A 16,332-nucleotide genomic window follows, 5' to 3' on the forward strand; every position below is an offset into this window, starting at 1 on the left:
TTAATTTTTATTTTATGTGTATGCGTGTATTGCCTGCATGTAAGTAAGTGCACCCATGTAGTGCAATGCCCCTAGAGGACAGAAGAGACTATCAGATCCTGTGGAACTGGAGTTGAGGACAGTTGTCAGATGCCATGTGGGTGCTGGGATTCAAACCCGGGTCTTCTGCAAGAACAACCAGTGTTCTTAACCACTGAGCCATCTCTCCAGCTCCATTAAAATATTTTAAAAAATTATCATTTTCATTTTATGTGTATGTGTGTATTGCTTGCATGTAGGTAAGTGCACCCATGTCGTGCAGTGCCTGCGGAGGACAGAAGAGGCTGTCAGATCCCTGGAACCGGAGTTATGGACAGTTGTTAGTTGCCATGTGGGTGCTGGGATTCGAACCTGGGTCTTCTGCAAGTACAGTCAGTGTTCTTAACCACTGAGCCATCTCTCCAACCCTGTTTCTTTGGTTTTTTAAAAAATTGTTTTTGATTTATTTATTTATGTGTATGAATATTTCACCTACATGTATATCAGGGAACCCATGTTGTGTAATGCCATGGAGACCAGAAGAGGGCATTGGATCCCCTGGAACTGGGCAGTTGTTAGCCATCATGTGGATTCAGATGACAGCCAGATGATGTACACAGCAAGATCTGGAAGAGGCCCAAGTTCAAGAATGTCTGTCCTTGTAGAGTCAGAACAGTGTCCCACCTCATGGTATGTGAATATCAATATATTCACCCCCTAGGCACCTGCCCAAACCTTATTGTTCAGAGTTTTTATTGAGGGTTCCTTGTGTGGGCATGATTGATTACATTATTGGCCACATGACTGAACTCAGGCTCCAGCCCCTATACTCTCCTGAGTGAAAATACCAGTGCTGGAATCAGTTGGCTGGTTTTCTTGAAGATCAGCCCAGCTCTGTTATGGAACCGTCTAGGGAGTCCACCAAGATTGACCTCATTAGCATAAGCTCAGGAGTAGTTGGAAGGGGTTCATTATGAATAACAAAAGATACTCCTGTTGCCCAGAAAATTCCAAGAGAATTGAAGCTATATGCCAGATACCAAAGATAAAATTTTAAACCATGAACTTTTTAGTTTTACTATACTCTTCTCCTCATAGAGGGAGTCTAAACTCTGGCCATGACAGGGAGAGGAAGGGACTAGGAGACGGGGATGAGAGGTTGGTAGCTGAGTCTTGGAAAGAGCAGCTGGAAGAAAGAAGGAACCCCTGAGGAAGACAGGATCACAGGTAACTGCTAGCTGGCTGGAGGCCTGTCCCATAGCAGGAGGCTCTGCAGGAGGAATCAGGACCTTTGAATGAGTGTTATGAAACCAGGTTTCTGTGGGAGCTGAGCAATAACAGGGCAGACTGCCTGGGAGGTGCCAAGCTTCCAGGAGACATCTTCACAGTACTGAATGCAAGTTGCATGTGAACAGTGACTCAGTTGTTTGGATCCTTGCTGCATGCCTGGGGCCTGGATATTGCCTGGCAAAGAGTAGATCCTTAATAAATATTTGGTAAATATTTATTTATTGAGTGCCCATTTGTCAAGGCTAGAGAAGGGAAGTTAGATTAAATAGCATGAAGGCACCAAGCTGGTCATAAATCATTAGAAGCTCCAAACTTATCCAGTCATTGCGCTGGCTTTTGAGAAAGAAAAAAAAAAATCTCTTTTAAGCAGCTCATAGTTAGTGGGGAAATGGACATTTATCACTAGAAAGAAGTTCAATAAAGCACAAACCAAACCAATTCCGGTTAAAGATGGCAAGTTGTACACATCCATTAGTGTATCCTCTCCCCCAAGCTCGTGGAAATGACAGTGAAGGGGTGTTAGTAAAAGCACAGGCCCATCAGTTCAAAGGTGACATGCAGATGGAGGCTTTGAGGTAAAGAAAATGAACTGAGCCTGCATAATTAATCTTGTACTTCTTGAAAACCCTAGCTAGTGTCTGCAATTCCAACACTCAGGAAGCTGAAGCAGGGGGATTGCTGAGAGTTCAAGGTCAGCCAGGACTACATAGCAAGACCCTGTCTCAAAAACAAAAACAAAAACAAAACAAAAGAAAAAGAGGCTGAGGATGTAGCTCAGGGGCAGAGTGTTTACCTAGCATGCATAAAGCCCTGAATTTGATCCCCAGCAAAGCATAAAACCAGGCATGGTGGTACATACCTACAATCCTAAGGCAATTCTCAGCTATATAGTGAGTTTGAGGACAGCCTGGGCTGCATAAGACTGTTTCAAACAACAACAAAACCCTTAAGTGACTGTAAAGGGCTTCCTTCCTTCCTACCTCCTTTTCTCCCTCTTCTTCTCCCTTTCTCCCTTTTTCCCTCCCTCCCTTCCTCCCTCCCTCCCTCCCTTTCTCTCTGTCAGAAACAAAGCTGAAGAGCCCAGGAGAGGAGACACCAGTAGCATACATCTAGAAACTGGGAGACAATGAATGAGCCACCTTAGCAGACCAAGAAAAACTGAGGCCACAATGGAAAAAAAGAGAAAGTTAAAAATCCACATTTTACCATCAAACCTCTCCAGAGTTCAGCACTGGCAACACTAGATACTACAGGGTAAGAAAAGGGGTTACCATGAGAAGACTTCCCAGTCTGAGTAGGTAGTAATTGTCCCCTACCCCTGCTGTAGAAGACTGAGGGGTGTGTGTGTGTGTGTGTGTGTGTGTGTGTGTGTGTTACTGGAGATTGAACCCTGGACTTTACCTATGCCTAATAAGCATCCTACCACTAAGCTATATTATCAGGCCTGTTTGTATTATTTATTTTGAGACAGAATCTTGCTAGGGTCCCCAGGCTGGTCCTGAACTCACTTTGTAGCCCAGACAGGCCTTCAACTTGTGATTCTCCTGCCTGAGCCTCCTAAGTAACTGGGATTCCAGGCCTATGCTACTGGCCCAGATCCTACAGTTCATTATTTGGAGGTGGTACAATAGAGGCTCTCTGCATTAGGGTCAAGTGGAAGACAGGTACGGTGAAAAGGGTATAGTGTAGGTTGGCAAGATGGCTCAATGTATGAAAGTGCTTGTTGTGCAAGTCTGAGGACCTGAGTTTCATCCTTAGGGCCCATGGTCGAAAGAGAGAACCAACTCCTGAAAGCTGTCCTCTGACCTCCACATGTTGCTATGACATGAGAGTACACACATACACACACACACACACACACACACACACACACATACACACATACACACAAATGGGATGGAGTTAAGGGTGAAATTGTTGGAAGGAAAGCCTTTCCTCTGTCAACTGAGGTCTGTGCAGTGGAGGTCCAGTAAATTAATGGATGAGCCAATGGGTTCACTCTGCAGCAAGGAACTCACTGAATAGCTGTGGGCAACACCATGGCTGACACATCAAGATGGCAGAGAGGAGTGTCAAAGGATGGTGAGTTCTGATCAGAATTTTGCACAAGGTTTTGGGAAGATCCCAGTGCCTAGTCTAGGGTCAGCAAACCTCCCTGGAGGCTGGGGCAGCCAGAGCAGCAGAAGTGAGCAAGGCTGTACTTTAAGGGAAATGCAGATGATTTGGTTTTCTTTCTGAACCTGCGTTTGAGATTCTGGTACCTTCCAAATGAACTTAGGCATATAGGATTCTGGGGCTCCACTTCCCTCTTCCAAGGGTGATCACAGCCACACTGGAGACTAGATGGGCCTGACCTTCTATGGGGATTCTGACCAGCTCAAGTAGAAAGATTTCAAGACACAGATGTCAGAGGCTCCCAAACTAAATAGCCCATTGCCCTACAGTATGCCCAGTTAATTGGGCCTGTCACCCACTAAGAACTGCCAATGAGTATCTGGTTCCCCAAAGTTTGTTTGTTTTGGTCTTTTTGAGACAGGATCTCCCTGTAGCCCCAGCTGGCCTGGACTTTCTATGTAGACCAAACTGACCTCAGTCTCACAGATTTGCCTACCTCTGCCTCTTGAGTGCTGGAATTAAAGGTGTGAGCCATCATTTATTAATGTCATTGTGTGTGTGCTGGATGTGTGTATGTGTGTATGCACATGCCAGAGTGTTTGTGTAGAGGTCAGAGGACAGATATGGAGTCTGTTCTTTCCTTCTGCTTTTATATGAGTTTTGGAGATTGAACTCAAGATGCCAGGCTTGCATAATAAGTACCTTTACCTGCTGAACCATCTGAGCCATTTCACTGCCCCCTTCAAGTTTGTGTGTGTGTGTGTGTGTGTGTGTGTGTGTGTTTTGTGTTTTGACAGGCTCTTACTAGCCAGTCCAGGCTAGCTTCGAACTTGCAATTCACCTGCCTCAGCTTCCGTAGTCCTCTGATGGCAGGCATGCCTACCACCCCCATCCCTGGTCTCTAAATCTTAAAAGCAGGAGCTGACAATTGAGGATTACCCCTTCGATGAGGAAGAATACTAACATGAAGGGACCAAACGAACAGAAAAAAGCAACTTAGCAGAACTAAGTGCTATGCAGAGGAAGAAAACTTCAAAAGAGTTACCACTAATATCTTCAGAGAGATAAGTGAAGATAATTGCATGAAATCATAAATGGATGCCATAAAAACGAGCAACAACAACAAAGAGTTCTTAGAAATTAAGAATGTGACGGCAGAAATGAAAAATTCAACAGCGGCTTTAGAGGATAACATTTAGGGAATCTCCCAGAAATTGGAACAAGGGAGACAGGAAGAGGGAATAGAAAAGGTAGGAATTTAAAGGAGCTGTTGAAGAGTGAAAGGATTCCAGAAAGGACACAGAGTAGAGGCCTAAACCTACAGGAGGAAAGTCTGGGCAGGGGGGCGGAGCTTAGTGGTAGAGTATCTAGAATGCCAGGGGCCCTGGGCTCATCCCTAGCACAAAACAAGCAGCTAAGTCCTGGGCCTGAGGTTCAGGACTGACACCAGGTATGGTGGCTCACTTATGTAATGCCAGCATTTGTGGGAGGTAGGGGTAAGAGGATCAATAGTTCAAGGACAGGAGTTGGAGAGATGGCTCAGAAGAGCACTGGTTGCTGTTGCAGAGGAGTGAGTTCAAGGCCAGCCTGGTCTACATAGAGAGTTCCAGGCCAGCCAATGCTACATAGTGAGACACTGTTATAAAATAAGGGCATCTACATGGTGTCTAATAACCCTTGTAACTCCAGTTCTAGGGAATCCAATGCTTGCTTCTGGCCTCCAGGGGCATTTCATGACAAGGGTGCACTTACAAACATGCAGGCAAAACACATAAAATAAAAATAAATAAATAATTTAAAAAAGAGTTCAAGGATAGCCTCATCTACATAGTGAGTTCTAGGCCAGCTTGGGCTACATGAGACACTGTCTTAAAAAAACCAACATTGTAAAATTCCAGCCCTCTGGGAACTGAGAAGAGTCTACAATCTTCCAGAGAAGGAGGGGAGAGGAGCAGTCATTTACAAGGAACCAGGCATTAACATGGCATCTTTATAATCTTTATCAGTAAATATTGACCTAACAAAAATGATATAATCAGAGTGATGGTATGAGACGTGAGTGTGTGTATGTATGAGTGTGTGAATGTGTGTGTTGTGTGTGTGTGTATGAGTCTTTGTGTGATGACAGGAGGGAAGAGAGCCTGACTCTCATCTATACAATGTAGTCAGTAGCTAATACCTCAAACTGGGAGAGCAATGAAGTAACAGTAGATGTCTTTTGGAGCCAGGTGTAGGTGACTATCAAAGAATCATCTAGAAGCATTGATCTCTCTCTCTCTCTCTCTCTCTCTCTCTCTCTCTCTCTCTCTCTCTCGCTCTCTCGCTCTCCTCTAGGGAGTTGCTGCCTAGAGGAGAAAGCAAAGTGGAAAGCAAGGCCTGCCCTCCTTTGTTTGCAATATCAAATGGAGCCCGGAGAAATGGCTTAATGGTTAGAAACACTATGTGCTGGATAGCTTTAGTGTCAACTTGACACACCTGTGTTGAGGGAGCCTCAATTGGAGAATTAACTCCATTGGACTGGCCTGTGGCCATGTCCATCGGGCACCTTCTTGATTGTTGAGTACTGTGGGAGGGCCCAGCCCACTGGGCAGGTGGGCCTGTGTTGCATAAGAAAGCAGGCTGAGCAGGGGCCAGGGGAGCCAGCCAGTAAACAGCAGCATTCCTCCATGGCCTGTGTGCCAGCTCCTGCCTCCAGGTTCCTGCCCTAAGTTCCTGATGAACTGTGACCCAGGAGATGTAAGATAATATAAACGTTTTCCTCCCCAAGATGGTATTGGTCAGAATATTTTGTCACAGCAATGGAGAAACAAACTAGAACACACTACCTACCCCTACAAAGGACCCAGGTTCAATTGCCAGCAATATCAAATGAAGTAGGAATACACAACTCTTTAAAGCTACATGTTTATATGATATTGCTAAAACCAAAAGGCAAAATAATAGAAAAGTTGGGCACATACTTTCTGTTATATCATATTTGTGTTTCTATAATTTTTCTAATGGTTATTTTTCAGGAAAACAACAACAACCCAGGCTGGATGACTTCAGAGGAGAGCGATTTCTCAGGCTAGAGCTGTCAGAGATACTTTCAGGAGTTGGGGTGCCCTCTGCAGAGGACTGAGCTTAGACAAGAATTCAGTGGAGACTTTGGAGGAGGCAGGGTGGCCAGAAAAAGATGGGAGAGGATCTAATACAGGTGTTTAGCATGTTCTTTGTCCTGAACTATAACTGGTCATCTGAACTTTGCTCACACAGGAAAGAAGAGGTGGTTCTCCTAGAGACTGAAAGCCAGACAGAGGGTTCTAGACTTATTCCCCTGGGGCCTGGAGTGCCTGGATGAAAGGTGTATCTGAAGGAGGTGGCCCACCATGGCCATGATGGCAAGGAACCTGCTAGTAACTTAGCATGACTCCATCAGTGGCTGGGGGGTGGCAGTGGAGCTGGGAGAAGAGAATGATGAAGGACTTGTAGAAAAAGAACATGCTGGTGGGCCAGGGAGATGGCTCAGTGGGTAAAAAGCATTTGCTGTAAAAACATCTTTTTTTTAAAAAAATGTAAACACAGGGCTGGAGAGATGGCTCAGTGGTTATGAGCACTGGCTGCTCTTGCAGAGGACCCAGATTCAAATCCCAGCACTTACATAGTGGCTAACAACCATTTGTAACTTCAGTTCTAGGGAATCTGATGTCCTCTTCTGTCCTCCAGGGGCACTGCACAATACAGGTGCACTTACATGCATACAGGCAATACACTCGTATACATAAAATTAAAAAAATATATAAACATTTGTTTATTGGTTATCTGTGTGTGTGCAAAATCATCTTTTAAAAAATTTAAACATGTTTTATTTGTTATCTTATGTATGTATGTATGATATGCGTGTGAGGTTGGCATGAGAGTAAGCCATGCATGCATGTGAAGGACAGAGGAAAACAGTCAGTCTTTCCTTCCACCATGTGAGTTCCTTGGCTTGAACTCAAGTCTTTATTTGCTTTACCCATCTTACTAGACTAAAGGCATCTTTTTGGTATTAAAAAAAGTGTATATTTTATCATTTACCAAAATAGTGATGGCTCATCATGAAAACAACAGAAACACAAAAAGTTACCACCAAGAAAAAGCTATCTGGTACTGAAAGACGAGATTTTGACTTTGTCCTTCCATTCCCAAGGAATTGTGCAAATCCCCTAATAAGAGCAAAAACATGGCTGCCTGGGGTCACTAGATGAGGGGACTTAAGCTTGGGGCCTGGGTGGACTTCAAAAAGGACACAGCCCTTGGAATGACATATGACAGCATGTATGTGTACACAAACAGCATGGCTGTGGGAGTCCTTCCAGCTTAGAGTCCTGTAAAAGTGGAAACCTTTCTGATACTACCTGTGGTTTGATCCACCCTCAAGTGAGTTCCCTGCCTGTGCAGAGTGTGCATCAGTGTGTGTGTGTATGTTAGGGTCTCATGTGATTTTTGAGGGATGGCTCAGTGGTTAAAAGTGAGTACTGTTTGTTGGGCGTGGTGGTGACACACAGCTTTACTCCCAGCACTTGGGAGGCAGAGGCAGGCAGATCTCTGTGAGTTCAAGGCCAGCCTGGTTTACATAGTGAGTTCCAGGCCAGTTGGGGCTACAGGGAGACCCTGTCTCAAAAGAACAAAAAAAGTGAGTACTGTTCTTGCAGAGGAGCCAAGTTTGGTTCCCAACACCCATTTTGGGCAGTTCACAGCTGCCCGTAACTCCAGTTCCAGAGGATCTGATGCCCTTTGTCTGGCCTCCAAAGGCACCTGCATGCACATATACACACAGACACACAATTTAAAATAAATCTCATCATTTGTGTGTGTCTGTGATTATGAATGTGAGCCCAGAGTTGTGTATGTGCTTGTAAACCAATGTGTGTGTAGGTATGTGAAGAATCATGTGGATGAATCTGTGGATGTGTCTGTGGTGGTGATGTGTATGAGAATCCTGGGTTTGTATGCGTGTGAATGTACACATGCGTGCACCCACATGAATCTGTTATCTATGTATGTACACACACACACACACACACACACACACACACACACACACACACACAGATAGATATACATAGAGTCTCCCGAGCAGGACTCAAATTCACTGCATAACCAAAGATGACCTTGAACTTCTGATCCTCCTGGCTCACCTCCCCAGTGCTGGGATTACAGATGAGCACCACATGCTGGGTTTTGTGTGGTGCTGGGAAATCAAACCCTGGGCTTCACATATGCTATGCAAGCATTCCACCGGCTGAGTTGGATGTATATGAAATCACAGGTAAATTACTTGATGTTATGTGTGAATGAAAGTGTGAGGTATGTGGTTCTGAATCTCCTTCCTGGGATAGGTCAACTTGGTGTGTATGTGTGGGGGTGGGGGGTGTGCCTGTGTGTGAATGGGTGGGTGGATGCAGGTCTGCATGAATGCATGTGTATGTGGCAGCTCTGTGTGCATTAGGGAGGAGGGAAAGTCCCTCCAGCCCATCCCCCACGCCCTCAGGTCCTGCTCCCTTTGGGTCTAGCACAGCAAGTTCAGGAGAAAGGAGAGCATCTTTTCAACTGCCTGTCACTGGCTCCGGGAGTAGTGACAAGAAAATGTGCTTGTTTATACCCAAATACCTTAATAACCATCAATTTCACGTGTGCGTCCAGGGAAGGGCGGGGACAGGCAGCATTTAACTTGAAGGACACTCAGATAGTAAACTCGATGTGAAAGTTAATTTGTGAGCCCAGCCAGTGCATAGGACTGGAGACCCACTCCCGGGTCCCAGAGAGCGGGTCTCTTTTTCACTCTCTTTGCTTCGTATGCCTTTTAGCAGAGCCTTGGAATAACATTAATTTATCTAATGCGTGCACGCCATAAGTTACTTTTTTAATTATTATGATCAAAATATTGCTTAAAATTGACGCCAGCTGCATGTGTTTCTGCCGGAGATCATAATTGCAATTGTAAATTGGGGAGCAGCTCAGTGCTCGGAGCCTCCCTGAGTAACGGCCCCGATACCATTATGGAGAGACGGATAAAAATAAACTAGCAGATCGAGCGGCAAAAATACGCCAGCCCGAGTTAAAAGGATAATTAGCCGTGCAGAAAGGGAAGCGTAGACACTCAGGGGCTCTTCCGGGCCTGAGGGGGCGGGAGTTGTGCTGCACATTGCTGGGGTGCCAGGAGAGGGCGCTGCGGAGCTCCGGTCGGTTTCTGGCTTTTCTGGGGTGTCTCCCTGTAAAAGGGAGATTCAGAAACTCGCAGTTAAGTTTCAGAAGCTCACATGTCTAGGTAAAGAGATTAGTGTTAAGGGACTCAGGAAGTTTGGGCATTTTTCTTCATCTTCCCTATTAGGACTGTTGAAACTGGTTTTTGAACCTAGGGCTTTTGTGCGTGCAAGGTGAGTGGCCTACCATTGAGTTTTGTCCTCAGCTCTTTGTTCACATTTTAATTTTGAGACAGGGTCTCACTAAGTTGCCCAGGTTGGACTTGAACTCATCTGTAGCCCAGGCTTCCTTGAACATGCAACCCTCCTGCTTCAGCCTCTTGAATTGCTGGGATTACAGGCCTGAGCCACCAGACCCTACTTCCTTTTCCCTCCATCTCTTCACTGGAGACTGAGGCCAAGACCACGCACATGCTGGGCAAGTGCTTTACCATGGAGCCACCCCTAGCCAGCCCAGGTTTAGACTGACTCTGAGGGGAATTGTCCCAGTGTGAGCAGAAGACCGAGTCTTGGAATTCTTTTATTTATTCATGTTCCAAGATCCTTCTAGGCATTTTAGGCACCGCGGTGCACAATAGAGATTATGGTCCTTCCTGAGGTTATGGGCTAGTGAGCCAATAAGTGGGCTAAGACAGCAGTGGGTTAAAGGCACATCAGATGCTATACATTTTGATTGTGTGACTTTGCATGGGTTACTTGGCCCAGCACTGCTAAACCTTTGGTCACACGTCATTACTATGGTGGCAATAGTCCTACCAATGGCTGGTGCTTATACATCACCCACTATGTACCAGGCACTGTCCATAATGATTGTGTGGGTGCTAACCTACTGTATTAGTCACTTTTCTGTTGCTGTGATAGAAACACTGACCCAAGCAATTTATAGAAGGAAGAGTTTATTTGAGTTTATGGTTCCAGGGGGATTACAGTCTGTCATGGCAGGGAGGCATGGTGGCTGGAGGTGGCTGGAGCAGGAGGAGCAGAAGTGAAGCTCTCACATCATCATGCAGGCACAGGAAACCAGAAAGCAACTGGAGATCTGTCAAGGCTTAAGAATTCTCTAAGCCCACCCCCAGTGATATGCTTCCTCCAGGATAGCCACACCTTCTAAAACCTCCCAAAACAGCACCATCATTTGGGGACAAAATGTCCAAATACTTGGAACCTGTGGGGGACATTTTCATTCAAACCATCACACATACATAACCCCATATGGAATCTGAGGCCGGGATAATATCTTCTGTTATTATTATGATTATTGTGTATGTGATGCTGTGTGTATGTGTGTGCTTGTTTGTGTGTGTGAACATGGGCACCAGGGTGCATGTGATCTTGGGTACATGTGCTTGTGGAGGCTTGAGGTTGATATTGGGTGTCTTTCCTTGATCCCTGTCCACCTTTATTTTTAAATTTTTTTCAATACATATATTTTTTTTTTTTTGAGATAGGGTCTCCCTGTAGCCCCAGTTGGCTTGGAACTCACTATGTAGACCCGCCTGCCTCAGCCTCCCAAGTCCTGGGACTAGAGGTGTGTGCCACCAAGCCCAGCTCAATATATAATTTTTAATTGAATTTTTGTGCATTTCATATAAAACACCTTAATCATATTTGGACCTCTTCCCCTACCTGCACTTTCCCTCATAGTCGGCCCACCAGACTTCACACATTCTGTCTATATGTTAAGGTCTATCGAGTCAAGTTTGTGTCTCCACATGTCCCTCAGTGTGAGTTCATCCACTGGAGCCTGTTCAGCCTATCTAGTGTCAAGCCCTTAAAGAAGACCAACTCTCCCTACCCAGTAGTGACCACAAGGACACAGAATCTTCCAGGCTTCTGGAAACTGTCTCATGTGAAGTTGCTGCAGTGGTGACAGCACACACAAGACCCATGCAAACTCAATCAGATAAAAATCCACCTTTATTTTTGAGACAAGGTCTCTCAGAAAACCTGAAGCTCTTTAATTAAGCTAAGCTTTTTGGTCCATGACCTTCAAGGATCTGCCTGTCTCTGCTTCTCCACCCTACCCCCAGTGCTGGGGTTACAGGAACACACCCCCAGCATTTTACATCAGTTCTGGGGATCCAAAATCATTTCTTTATATTTGTACAGTAGGTACTTTACTCACGGAGTCATTTCTCCAGCTCAGAAGATGGTATTTTAAAGCTTGTAGGGTATACCCGTGGACCTGCCCCTGTGGCTGAGCAGAATGAGCGAGTCCTTACTCCTGTCCCCTCTTTCACCTGTGTCTCTGGGTGTGAATTTCCTTATCCGAGAAACGGCAACAATAATGGAGGCTCCACACAGATTGAGAAAATGCCTGTGAAGTTAGTGTAGCACTTAGTACATTACTTGTTTCTGCTACTGGTATCTGTTGGCCTTTGATAGGGACGCTCCTAGTTAGGAACAGAGAAGTCCCGCCTGGTTTACAGCTTAACCTAACTTTTGATGGGTGACCTGCAGAACTGACCAGGCACACAGGCATCATTTGGAGATCATGGGGGTGCTGCCTCAGAGAGGACCTTTGTTCCCTGGCTGGTGTCAAACATAAGAAAACTGGGACTTGAATGAGGACTTTATTCCTAAAGACAATTGGAAGTCCAGTTTGTAATCCCAGCTACTCTGGAGGTTGAAGCAGGAGGACTCTGAAAGTTCAAAGCCTGTCCTGGCAAAATAGGGAATTTAGGTGGATCTGAGAAACTTAATGAGACATTGTCTTGAAACTAAAAATAGCAAAAGATCTGAGAGTATAGCTCTGTGGTACAGCACTTGCCTAGCATATGGGTTCAGTGGGTTCAATCCTCAGCACCACCAAAAATGAATAGAAAACATACAAACAAAAAAACAACACAGCAACAAAATCCACCCGACAGAGAAGGGGGTGATTGCAAAATGAGAGAATATAAAGGACTCAAAGGTCAGATGGATAGGATTTTATTTATTAATTTATTTAAAATATTTGAATTATTTTTTATGTGCATGTATGTAGGTGCATCTGTGTCATGCAAATGTCCACAGAGATCAGAAGAAGGTGTTGGATTCCTTGGAACTGGAGTTACAGATGATTGTTAGCCGCCATGTGGGTGTTGGGAACCAAACCTGGGTCCTCTGTAAGAGCAACCAGTACTCTTAACCTCTGAGTCATTTCTCTAGCTCCTGTTTTTGTGTTTGTGTGTGTGTGACAGGGTCTCCCTGCAGCTCCCACTGGCCTGGAACTCACGATGTAGACCAAGCTGGCCTCAATCTCACAGAGATCTATCTTCCTGCCTCTGCCTACAGAGTGCCGGGATTAAAGGCATGAACCACCATGCCTGGCCTGTTTTTTAAATTTTTTTATTTAAAAAATTTTTTTATTTATTATTTTATGTGTATGAGTGTATTGCCTGCATATAGGTAAGTGCACCTGTGTCATGCAATGCCTGCAGAGATCAGAAGAGGCTGTCGGATCCCCTGGAACTGGAGTTAGGGATGGTTCCTAGCTACCATGTGGGTGCTGGGAATCGAACCTGGGTCCTCTTAACCACTGAGCTATCTCCCAGCCCTTTGTTTGTTTGCTTTGAGTCTGAGTCCTACTCTGTAGCCCAGGCTAGAGTAGACTCACTGTGTAGGCCAACCTGGCCCTGAATTCATTGTAGACTTCCTACCTCAGCTGCTAGAGTGTTAGGATTACAGGTTAGCCTTCAAAAAAAAGTTTGAACAAGGTTAGAGGGAACCAAGTGTTACTGGGTAGGGGATGAGAGCAGGTGACCTGAAGGGATGGTTTCCCCTGAGGAGGGTGTTAAGGCAGGGCTAGGCTGTTGCAGGGTTGGCCTGGGCTAAGGGTGGGCCAAGGTCCAGGAAGGGTGTCTAGACTTAACAAGTCTGGCCAGCTGGCATTTTGTCCAGCCTAGCTAGTAATTCTGTTAAAGGTTTATGAGACAAACAATGGAGTTTTGGAGAGTCTGTGTCTGGCCTTGGGGGTCATCCTGAAATCTGGATTCAGTCACATGAGGAGTTCTGTGGTTGCTGGGAACAGTTAAGCTGGTTTGGGGCCTGGAGGGCAGGTTGCAGCACCCCCACTTTGTCAATCATTTAGAGGCTTGCAGGACAGCCACCCGCCTCTCCCATTGCCCAGGGCTTGCTGTGCCCGCCAGCGTGGGCTGCTGGACCCAAGCCTCCTGAGAGGACAGGGCAGCTGAGCTGTTCCCACCCCTGCTCTCTCCAGTTCTGTTCTCCAGCCTGAGCCTGCTTGCCTCTCCCTATAGCTGCCAGGCTCCACCCTCCTGTCTTCCTGTCTCTCAGGGTGACTCCCTAATGACTATAATCAGGGTGTTCACCGTGAGGCAAACGAGGGAGGCACAGCGAGTGGAGACTGCTTCCCCAGCCGCCCAGTCCATTAGTGGGGCAGCGGCCTGTCACAGCTGTCCAGTGGTAGATGGGCCTGGACCAGCCGTGAGGACAAGGCCGTGGGAGGAGAGCTGGTGACTTCTCCACCCCTTCCGTCCTTTTTTGCTTTCCAGGCCTCCTGCTTACCATCTCTACTTCAATTATAAATGGTTGGTCAGGGCCTGTAATTACAAATAAAGCGGAAGACAGGCAGCATTGTCTCTTAACATGCTTTTAATTGGTGGAGTTAATTTTAACGGGGCCTAGCCAGTGCTGTGGAGGAAGGAATTCCAGAATTGGGGCTCTTGCTGGTATCCCCTAGAGTGTCCACCCAGTATTAATCTACCCAGATAACTCTCCATCAGTTCGGGACAACTTGGTGAGCCCTGGGCTTTGTATCTCTAGTACCTGATACCCGGGAGCACTGAAGAGAGGTGGGATAAACAGAGACCTGAGTGTGGAGCCCGAGAGCCTCTGCCTTGCCCTTAGAATCACTTAACCATTCTAGTCAGGGATGGCAACTGGCAAGGAACAGGAAGAAAATACTCAGGCTGGCTGGAGTGAGAGGGGCAAGGAGAGGCTCTCTATCCCAGGGCAGGAAGGGAGAAAAGATAAACTGCTTAGCCTCTCTGGAGCTCCAAAGACCTCCCAGTCCCACCCATTTCTCCCTAGGATTTCCCCCTTTCCCCTTCACCTTGGGGACTTGGTCCCCAGAGGTAGGGGCAGTTGGTTCTTTTAATTTCATTTTAGACTTAAATTATTTCTCTCTCTCTCTCTCTCTCTCTCTCTCTCTCTCTCTCTCTTTCACTCTTATAATTCCTTCTCTCTATATAGCCCCAGTTGGCCTGGAACTTGATATGTAGACCAGGCTGGCCTTGAACTCACAGAAATCCACCTGCCTCTGCCTCTTGAGTGCTGGGATTAAAGGCATGAGCCACCACACCCGGCCCCCCAAAATTATTATTCTCTTAATAGTCCCAAAGATAGGCTGGTATTTTAAAATTTAGATAATTTCTATGTTTTTGGTTTCTAAAAAAATATTTAATTATTATTTTAATTTTTTTATGTGTATGAGTGTATTGCATACATGTATACAAGTGCACCTGTGTTGTGCAATGACTGTGGAGGTCAGAAGAGGGTGTCAGATCTCCTGGAACTGGAGTTACAGACAGTTGTTAGCTACCATGTGAGTGCTGCTAGGAAGAGATCCCGGGTCCTCTGCAAGAGCAGCCAGTGCTCTTAACTGCTGAGCCATCTCTCCAACCTGTCCCGTTTTGTTTTGTGTTTTGAGACAGTGTTTCACTATGTAGCCCTGCCTGATCTAGGACTCACTATGTAGACCAGAATGGCTTCAAACTCACAGAGATCCATTTGCCTCTGCCTCTTGAGTGCTGGGGTTAAAGGTATACACTGTTATGCCTGGCTCTTAAGTCATTTTTAAAAGATAGACCAGGCTGGTGAGATGGCTCAGCAGGTAAAAGTGGTTGACACGTGGCAGCTGATGACTTGCATTTGATACCCGGGACCCTCTGATTTTCCTCTGATCTCCACACATGTATATACACTAAATAAATAAACACATGTAAAAATATTAAAAATGGAAAAGATAGACCATGGAATGGGGTGGGGTGTAACTCAGTGACAGAGCATATGCTTAGCTTGAACAGTGTCTTAAAAAACAGAAGTCTTTGAATGTCAGGAATCCAGGCAGATGTATAAGGAAATACCAGATTACACACTCACTTCCCTCTGACCTCCTAGGAGCTGGGACAGTTTGATCCCTGTCCCTTTAGGTCATCTAGCTGGAAACCACAGAAGCAAGATTGTCCTGGTCTTTGGGGAGAAACCTCATGGAACCTGGTGTGTAGTAGGTGCTCAGTAAAACCATGCCGCCCTATTAAGTGAAACAGGTTAGCAAGATATGTTATTTTTTCCCAGTAGGAGCAAAAAAATCCCCAACAAGATAACCCTTTCTAGAAATCAAAGCTCTTGGCTTTCCCTCATTCCTGTCCCTATCACCTGAGCTTCCTCTCTAAACCTTTTCTGTTTCATGAGAGGCTGTGCAATGGTTTTGAAATATTAAACCAATGTGTTTCTATTGCCTGGTGGCCCTGTACCCACAGATTCAGTGGCATGGAAGCCTCTGGGGAAGGCCCCCGCAGTCCAGAACAAAGAAGTCAATTGAGTTTAGGAATGGATTTTTTTTTTTTTTTTTTTTTTTTTTGAATGGTGGCCCTACCCACAGATTCAGTGGCATGGAAGCCTCTGGGGAAGGCCCCCGCAGTCCAGAACAAAGAAGTCAATTGAGTTTAGGAATATG

This window comes from Nannospalax galili, unplaced genomic scaffold (genome assembly GCF_000622305.1).
Source record: "Nannospalax galili isolate Female #2095 unplaced genomic scaffold, S.galili_v1.0 scaffold229, whole genome shotgun sequence".
Classification (NCBI taxonomy): Eukaryota; Metazoa; Chordata; class Mammalia; order Rodentia; family Spalacidae; genus Nannospalax; species Nannospalax galili.